Here is a 9,714-nt window from a genome sequence, read left to right as displayed (position 1 = left end):
TGGAGCGCCCGGCGGGTAGGCTGTCCCGTTGAGCGCGCGTGTGCAGCGGGACAGCCCGCCCTCCCACTCCCAGGGGCTCTAGTGGAGCGCCCGGCGGGTAGGCTGTCCCGTTGAGCGCGCGTGTGCAGCGGGACAGCCCGCCCTCCCACTCCCAGGGGCTCCAGTGGAGCGCCTGGCGGGTAGGCTGTCCCGTAGGGCGCACGTGTGCGGAGGGACAGCCCGCCATCCCAGGGGCTCTCTAGCGGACAGTGCTGTAGCTCCAGCGGCCCCAGCGGGCAGATTTTAAAGGAGCTCATTTCCATGCCTCTTGAATTGGTGTACCAGTATATTGGTACAGTGCGACGGGTCCTAAGAACGTCGTCCGATCTCCCAGTGCCACCTTATCGCATGTGCATGTACACTGCTGAATCCCAATCCATCAAAGCTTTTCCCGGTATCGGACAGGGTTCACGCCCGCAGGGGCTTATTGCCCAGTCTTGCTCACCTCACAATGCCATAGTAGTTGCACTGCAGCGGCAGTGCCGGGGCAGTGCTGGACGTGGCGAGCGTTCGGGAGTGGGGCAAAGGGGCGGGGACAGACACAACAAAAAGATGGGGGAGGGGGACACAGATAGACATGAAGGCGGGGGGCGAGGCTGCCCAGGGCTGTCTGACCAGCAGTGTACTGCTGTTGGTCTGTCGCAGTATTCCCCCCTTCCCCTTTCCCCTCCACTCCTTTTATCCCGCGCCTCGCCCCGAGCTCCCGCTAAATTAATGACGAATCTGACGTAACACTGACGTCCCTCTTTATTAACTTTTTTTTCGCCCGCCTTGGCAGTGTCGTTGTTGGCCTAGGCATTTTCCCTTTCCGAGACGCACTCCAGTAGGCACTCGGAAAAAAAGAGGGAAATTATTAATCTAATGTTTTACCCCGCGGAAAGTTTTCTCTTGCACTCACTCACAGCCTCTCTTTTTCATACCTCGGTGTGCGCTTCGCTCGGGCCGTGGCGTCCCTGATTATTATCTTGATGGGGTATTCTCTTCCCCGTGACGACCCCTCTGGGGGCCCCGCCGGCCCCGGCACTGCTCTCGCCACAACTACCTCCCCGGCAGGACGGCCGCTCTTCAATTTCACGTTATCAGCGGATAAAAGCGCTGCTCGCCTTGCCTCCCAAAGCCGCGCCCGAGCGGTCTTGTTTAGCGGTCGTTTGAATTCGCGCGCGCGTGCGCGCATCCTGTCCCGCGCGCCCGACTGGGTGAGTAACTTGGGTATGGTCGGGACTGCCCTGTGCCGCGCGAATGGCTAACTGCTCCGTTTGGTTCACCGCGCACAGGCTATATATTTTCTCAGTCTCCCTTAAAATTAAAACACCGTAATCAAAGAAAGGATATTTTAAGTACAGTGGTAAGGGCAAATGCTCGTGTTTTTTTTTTATGTTTTTGTTTTTCGGCAGGTGTGTGCGAGACACGAGGCAGCCACCGTGCGGACGGGCGAGAGCTTGTGGTATGATTTACGCTCGCCAGACTGGGACATCCGGTCGGGCGCCCGACGTATGGGATCCACGTTGCACCACCTGCACCGCGCGCCGAGGTGGAGCAGCGCCGGAACGGTAAAGCCTTTTCGCGTCTTATTTTCCTTTTGCTTCGCCTGCCTCGCTGCGTGCCGTGCGCGCCTGTATGCATTACGGAGAGGGAGTTTGGTCCGCATGTGTGCACTCTACCTCCCGAGTGCGGCGGGGCAGGGGGCCGCACGGTCACTGGTGATACGCGGCAAAGAATGTCGATAGCTGCATTCCAAAGAAACTCAACTGTGTGTTACATGTCTGCTGAATACCAAGCGCGTACACTCCAAATAAAATTATCGTAATTTTACGAAATTTTCTCGGTTAATTTTCTATTACGAAAACTTTTTTAACGTTTTAACAAATTGTAATACGTCGACATTTTACGAATTGGTTTGTAAAATGCAAAGCTCCATCCAGGCGGTATGAAAATTGTTGTAATTTTTTGTCTAATTTTATGACGTTTAACCCTAAAATTTTCATTCGTTACGAAATATATTTGTAACTTAATGAAACGTTTCGTAAATTGACACTTACAAAACATTTTCGTAAATTATTTTTTACGAAGCATTTCGTAACTTTTTTCAGTAAAATCATGAAACTTTTTTACATTGTGTAGGGAGGTCCAAAAAAGCTGCAGGCTTGTCATTCGGTTATACAGAAAGCCCAGCACGTACACGGGTAGGCCGCTGTCCTCCAGGTCGCCCCGGGGGACAGCCGGGGACAGCTTGCCGTATGAAGCGGGCGGGCGGTGGACGGGCGGACGGTGGAGTCGCGCGGGAAGCCTGCCCCATCTCTCCATCTCCATGTCGTACAGGTAACCTTCGTCGACGTGCGGCGTGTGCCCGGTAACGAGAGTGCATTATTGATTTTGCACAGAGCCAAAAATATGGTCTCCATCACGTTTGTCGTTGTTGTTGTCTCAACCATTTTGGTGCTCCCTGAAGCCAACTGTAAGGGTTGCCATTGCTAGTCATTTTTCTGGGCGCAGCGAGAGAGGTGTCCCCGCCCCGCGGCCGCCGCTGGCTCCCTCCCCACGGCACACGGGGCGCGCCGAACCATTAGTTAGCATGTTGCACCGCTGCGGACAGGTGCGGGGGACGTTAGGACTGCTCACGTTACGGCCCCGCCCGGCCCCGTGAGATGTTGGACTGGCGGGCGGGAGAGGTGCGGGTGGCGGAGGCCCCCTGGCGCCCCTTTCCAGCGCACGGCCCCCGCACGGCCCTCCGAGGGGCTGTTTAGATCTCGCCAGCCTTGAGGTGGAGGGGGTCTTCTCGTCTGGCAAGCCCTCACCCCCCACCCCTACCCTCCCGCCTCGCTCGCTTCCTGCCCTGTGATAACCCCGCTCCTGCTCCTGGCCGCGCGCGACTTCGAGTTTGAAATGTTTGGCCAAGAATGGGAGGGGAGCGGGTGAAAGGCATGGTGCCGATGGGACGCCGTCCGTCGCGGCGTCCAGGGAGGCCGCGCGGCCGCGCAGTCGTGGCCCTCTATTTCTGGGGCCGCGGCGCCCGCCTCGCGCCTCTTGTGTGCGCGGAGAAGCGCGGCGCCGCCCCCCCGGCCCGTGGCTTGTCACCTCGGAGGCGTGGCGGGGGAGGGGGCGGGGCAGAGGCGTGAAGGACTCTCTTCTCAGGAATGCCTCGCGCCCGCTCGCGCCCCGCACGTCGCCGAGTGATAAACCTGTCCCCTCGTGGCGCGCACCCCCAGCGCCGCGGCAGCGCGCACTCAACGGCCACTAAATTAGCGCAAAGCGTCTCGATATTTCGCGCCGGCTGTCGCGACGACGCCGCGGCGGCGAAACGCGGTTGTGACCGAAACGTGACAGCGGCGTGACACTCACAAAGGGGACTGTGTGAGGTAGGGAAAGGGGAAGGTGGGTGGGGGGGGGGAGTCAGTGTCACGGCGTCTGCAGGAATGGGACGCAAGCGCGACGCATGACTAAAAGGCTTGCAAAAAGGCTTGGCTTGACGGCCACTGAGCCCCTTGGAGAGCCTCCCCGTTTGTCGGTGGTGCGGGAAGGGGGGGGGGGGGCACTAACTTGTTGCCCGCAGTTTATGTCCAGTCCCTCGGGGGTGCCTTCTCCTAGGCAGCTCGACGCTCATACGGCGCCCTGCCGGCTACACCGACTGCTAATTTGAAAAAGGGGGAAAAGAGGGGAGGAAGGACGGAACAAAAATATAGAAGAAAATAGGAACACGTGTAGAAAGCGGGTTGCAAGTGAAGGAGCGAGTTGAAGAGGGGGAGAAGAACGTTTCTCTGTCCTGTCGGTTGAATAATGAAGTAGCGTGCCAAAGCGAGGCCAGGCCTCTCCCTCATCCATCACCAATTCTGAGTGGAAATGATTTTCCGCATCAATTTCTCGGAGGATGATCGGAGTTAATTTCGCTCGTGTTGGACCAGCAGCGCATGCCTGGCGCAACCGGGCCACTGTGACATGACTTCGTTGCTTCAAAATATGTTTTGTTTACCAGTTTTATTCTGAAAATTTGTTTGGCAACTGTATAAAAAAATGTCGAATGCATTGTTATGTGCAGAGTGGACACACTCTTCGACTCTTTCCTGATTGTGAATAGTTCAGAGTGATTTTCACGCTCCGTATAAAGCTTAACCCAGCTAATCGACTATTTCGCTCTCTCGTTTTGGGAACTCTCTAGCCACTTTTAATAATGCCATAAAATGTCATTCAAACATTCAAACATTCAAACAGCACGCGGGTTTGTTTATGCCGTACCGTACGCCCAGTTATTGTGGGCATCCTGGCCCGGCCGGCCGGGTGCGGCGCGGCGTGCAGTCGTGTTTTGAACACGGACGGAAAGAGAGCAGAATGGACGGGGCGTGGCGCGGCGCGGCGTCCTCGCGGACAGACGCCTCTTTGATTCGGTAATGGCAGTTTATTTGTGGCAGTGCGTGCCGCGCCTGTACACTGTAGCGAGGCACAGCCGGTAGCCGGTCCGACAGCTTTTGTCTCGGAGTGTACCCTCGAGTGTGCATGCTGAACTGGGAGTAGCAAAATTCATACTCGACTCGCCGGGTTTGGAATATTCACAGTAAATACACTGGGAAAGCAACGGTAGGACGTAGTGTCTTTTTAAGGTGCTCAATTGTAGTGCCTTTAGAAAGGCACGAAAGTAATCAACACCCCAAGAAGGGTGTTGATTCCTACCTTTTTCATATATGTGCTATTTGGACTTGTAATTTTAACTCTGGAATTGTCTGTGCCGTAAAAACAAAAATACAAGCTCTCGCAGCTCAAGAAATTAACATATGAAAAATGATAACTTAGTGTATATACACTACTGATTTTTTTGGTACTGTGTAGCATCAGGTTACTCCCTTCGTCTGCGAGGTGTCACTAACGGTCCGTTTGATAATATTTACGGTGACAGGAATGAACTGCACTGGGATGCTGCTGGCTAACCTCTAACACTTTGACGACAGTAGTAAGCAAGTGGGAGCGACAGCAATGCGAGAGCCACGACGAGGACGTTGTGACACGGGCGCTCATCTCAGGAGACCCCCCTCCCCCCTCCCCAGCCGAAGGGCCTGAGTCCTATAAGCCCACCCATTCTCTTTTACTCTCCCTCATGCGCTTACTTATGCTTACTTTATTCGTCTTACACTCCTCTCTCACCCCCTCCTCTATCCCTTCGCCCATTCCTCCCCCCCATACACACACATATTTTTTCTGTCTCAATCTTCCCTATCTGCCCAAAGCAAGCAGTCATGTTTATCATTCGTATTATGCGACTCTATTCGTTGCTCACAATTGGTCAGCTGATCGTGATACCGGGCTGTGCGCTTGGCCTTTGCATCCCCCCTCTCTCTCTCTCCCTCCACCCTTCTCCAATCTTTGGATTGCAGGCTGCGAAGCGCAACCGGCTTACTATCGACATTCCTTTCGGGTCGCTGGCACTGCCGCCAATACTCTGTGCGTCTTAATTGACGATCTTCTTAAAGTTTGTAAGGTTTTCTTTCAGATGCCGCCTTTACGGAAAATTTTGTACGTTATTAATCCAAAGTCTACCTTAGTACAAAACTGACGAGGCAAGAATGCCTGAGCCGAAAGGCTGGCCCACTCATCAAGCATCCGGAACTAAGGCTCCTACTCTCACCCTTCACACTACTGATGAGATAATTCGGCACTGTGCCATCCACCTCCCCACCCCCTTCCCCGTCGGCAGCCCACCCCCTCACCAGCCCCCTTCCCCCCCTTTCCTCACTCTCAGCTCGTTCTCTGCCCAGCAAGAGCGAGATGTGTGATTTATACCCCTCTCGCCCCGCGCCGACTTTTAACTCGTTCATTTTTTTCCTGTCCGAGAGAAAAATATTGCGGTGACACGCACGCTGACCTTGGCTACCTTGAACCACACAACGATCTGCTGAAACCCCACCCACGCACTGCAAGCCATCTATTTTTTTTAGGTTTACTTTTATTTTTTTTTATAAAATACAGAGGGATTGGGATTGCGCGCGCTCAAATAAATTAAAACAAATCCCAGGTTTTCTTGTTCCTTTCTTTTCAAAGTTATTTTCGTGTTTTTTGTGCCAAAGTAATGAAATCGTAAATTTCGTTGTTTAGCCGCGACATAAACATTGTGCTTAATTTAGTGATCGTTGGCCTTGGCAATGTCCTCTGCTTCTGTCTTGTCAGTACAAATAATAATTTTCAGCCTGAAGTAATTTTGGTGGGTGGGCGATATACTCTTCTTACTCACTAGGGGCCAAAGCTACCACATTACTTGAACTAATCTCAATATGAAATTTATACATATATCAGACTCAAACGGCTGCTGAAAGAGACTTTAGCAGGTATCCGTGTTTCTCCCACCTGCCAGGATAGAGCAGCTGACCGTGTGGCCGACTGCAGCCCTGTTTTATTATAGCTGTCCCTCCCTGACACCAAGACACAACGCATGCACGCACATTTTGCCCACGTTCACACACACACACACACACACACTCACTCACTCACACACTGCGAATCAACAAGCAATGTAACAAGCAAATAAGCTAGGTTCGACTGTAAGAGTAAATAGTTTTGTAGGTTGAACTTAAACTAAAAAGTGAATCCGAACCCTAAATGAACTGGGTTAAGCGGTTTCAACTTAGTGCTTTGATTATTTTTATTTTAAGATAAACTTTTGTTTTGCATTTGCAACTGTTGAAACTTGGGCTATTATTTTCTTGTTTCAGTCAAATCTGTCACCTCGTACAGTGTTTTGTAACACTTTTGGAGAGGGAGAGGAGAGAGAGAGACCTGCGTATACACAGGCACGCACTGAGACGCAACATGTGTACCACACAATCGAAGTTGATGGTAATTAGAGATTATGTTAGCGTTCACTTTCATGAGGTTGTTTCGCCCTTTCGTTGGAATGTGAGCCATGATGAGCCTTCAGGATCACTGGTAATGTTCTTCAAACCTTCAATTTCATTCAACTTTTAAGCTGTGTTTTCCACTATAATTCCTCCTTTTTTAAACAAAGTTCCTAACTCGCTAACTTTTCAGATTTGAAAATTCACTAACTTTAGAGCTTGTTAGTGCACACCCTCACCTTGCCGTGTTAGTAAATCCTGACTGCGACGATGCTTTGGGGTTGACGACTCGCACTCTCGCGTCACGTGACGACCGCACTCGCGTTCGGCCCGGGCGGCCGGCAGGTACTTAGTAAGTGGCTGCGACGGGCGTCGCCCGGGGCGCGCTGTAGCGGGGTGGCGGGGCGTGGCGGGCCTTCGTCTTGGCGACCCGCTGTGCGGCCAGCAGAGCAGGCGGAGCAGCAGCCCGACGCGACGCACGGTGAAACGAACCAGGCTACGCCAGCCTGACCCCTTGTGTACCACTCACGCCACGCCCCGCCACGCGGCGCCCGGCGCCCAGCCAACCCGGCTGGGCGCGGGGAGGGGCGGCGCTGCGGCGGGCCGAGGGGGGCTCACAGCTTGGCAAGCGTGCGTATTTTTAGGGCCCCCCCAAATCATAACGATGAGTTTCGCGCCTATTCTTCCTGGCTGTAAGGTGGTAGTTCCGCCCTTCCGTCCCCTCGCCCTCGCCTCTCTTCGTCCGCATTCACTCGTCACCTGCAATCTCAACCCTGAAATTTCAGACAGTCCTCAAGACTGTCTTTACCAGAAAGTGTCTTCCTTGTTCAATTCCTCTACATTGTTTGAACCGAATCATATGTGAAACGTATCGTTATTTTTATCCTTTTCATCTGTATTGGGTGGTAGGGAAGAGTCGGGTTCAATAATATTTGATCGAAATTTAGGTATAGGGAATTAGGAGGGTAACCTCTGTACATAAATTATACGTCAACTTCCCCGGCCACTTAGTTACCTCTCGGTTTGGCGGCATGGCGCACGGCTGCGAATCAGGGCGCGCACCCCAATCAAGGGCGGCGTCATGCCCGCGGTGAGTCCCAGTGGACGGGTCCGGGACGGGGCCGGGACGGGTGCGAGGCGTCGGGGCTTAAAGGCCCGGGCCTAATCCATGCAAATCCAGTTACCGTCCCGTGTCCAGACCCTCCAAGCCTGTCCGCACTCCGCAGGGACCCGCCTCAAACGGAACTGTACCCCCGGCGGCCGTACCCGGAGTAGATACCCAGCTACTGGTGGTGGTGGTGGTGGTGGTGGTAGTACGGGACATAAGCGACGAAAAACGACGAAAGTTTGCATTTTGTAGTAGAGCAAAACGGTTTGGAGGGTATGTAGTACATACCCATAGTTCACTTTTAAGAAGTGGTGCTGACCTCTACCCCGCGACTGGACCGCTCTACGGGGGTTGCATACTCCGCAGGGGCAAAACACAGAAAGCACGTAAAACATGATTTTTTCGAGCCTGTTTTGGTTGCAATTGTTTTAGAAATGAAATATGCAGCATATACCAACATGCTCGACTCAATCAAGCGGGTTGCCTACCTCTAAGGCGTCAAAATATCGCAAAAATCGAAAAATCACTCAAATAACCTTCTTTGCGGCAGAAAGGCGTGTTTTATTGAGTAGAAGTGCTTGTGAGGATTTGTTAAGTGTGTGTGTGTGTGTTGGTGTATCTGTATGGGGGGAGGGGGGAGATCACTACTCGCGCAGAAACGCCCCTCAGCTCAGCGTAAGTTGCACTTTGAGTGTAAACAGTTCATAATGTAGCGAAACCGTTTAGCGGGTGTGTTGTACGCACCCACAGGTCACTTCCAAGACGTTTCGCACACCTCTACCCCACAACTGGACCGCCCACAACGAGGGGAGCGGGTTGCATACTCCGCAGGGGCAAAATTCAAAAACTAGCTAAATCATTACTTTTCGAGCTGTTAATGGTCCCCATTGTTTACAAAATGGGAAATACTTCACATCTCAACCTATTCGGACCACTGCGGGTTGCCTACATCCATGGCGCAAACATACCGTCGAAAAATAGGTAGATCACTTTGCCTTTTTCTTTATGAAAGACTCATGCCGGCCGAAGTTCTTGTGCGCGTGTGTGTGTGTGCCTTTGTGCCCAGGACAAGTCAATGTTATTGTGCAGAACACTCCGAAAAGGTAAACATAATTCAAGCAACGTATAATTCTGTTATTCAATAGAAAGTATAATTTTTATTCATAGAAGATGCTTTGGTACGAGACTCTTTACTCTACAGGGACACGCACATTTACTTTGCAGGGACAAGTACATAAGTCTGTGCACGATTGGTTCGCTTTAAAGCAGCTGCAGTTTTCCACGCATACTACCTTACAATGACATTTTACGACAATGTCTTTACAGGCAACCTCAGCCGTTGGTTTCGTGCGGTACGCGGGCTTCCACCCGTCTTTTCCGCGCAAAATGCCCCAGTCGGGTGGCGAGGGAAGAACTTGCTGCTTAACAGTGAGCTGACTCCAAACTTGTGCTTAATGAGAAGCCCTCAAAAAATGCAGCACAGACGCATCCTCAGTAGGGGGAATAGTTTTCATTGAGCGACTGCAACTGCCACCAATAAGTGACCGACGGCATTCGGTTAGTGATGCAAATTGTCAACTGAAGAGAAAAAGGAAACAAATACGGTTATAGAAATATGGGGGGAATATGTGGAAAACTGCAGCTGCTTTAAAGCGAACCAAACGTGCACAGACTTATGTACTTGTCCCTGCAAAGTAAATGTGCGTGTCCCTGTAAAGAGTCTCGTACCAAAGCATCTTCTATAAATAAAAA

General features: G+C 52.2%; 2 protein-coding genes across 2 annotated transcripts in view; one reads left to right on the top strand and one right to left on the bottom strand.

Annotated features, from left to right (window-relative positions):
• The window catches only part of LOC113204391 (uncharacterized), a gene marked incomplete in the record, with an annotated part of 68,696 nt that extends 61,342 nt beyond the window's left edge, over nucleotides 1-7,354 (bottom strand). The window contains 1 exon segment of the mRNA XM_052269346.1: nucleotides 7,094-7,354.
• The window catches only part of LOC113204368 (venom protease-like), a 28,072-nt gene continuing 19,847 nt past the window's right edge, over nucleotides 1,490-9,714 (top strand). The window contains exon 1 of the mRNA XM_052269347.1: nucleotides 1,490-1,589. The gene's annotated coding sequence lies outside the window, so the exon portion shown is untranslated. The remainder of the gene's footprint in view (nucleotides 1,590-9,714) is intronic.

This window comes from Frankliniella occidentalis, unplaced genomic scaffold, assembly GCF_000697945.3.
Source record: "Frankliniella occidentalis isolate FOCC.00 unplaced genomic scaffold, Focc_3.1 Scaffold90, whole genome shotgun sequence".
Lineage (NCBI taxonomy): Eukaryota > Metazoa > Arthropoda > Insecta > Thysanoptera > Thripidae > Frankliniella > Frankliniella occidentalis.
Note: the sequence above shows the minus strand (reverse complement) of the source record. Positions and strands in the feature narration are given on the sequence as shown.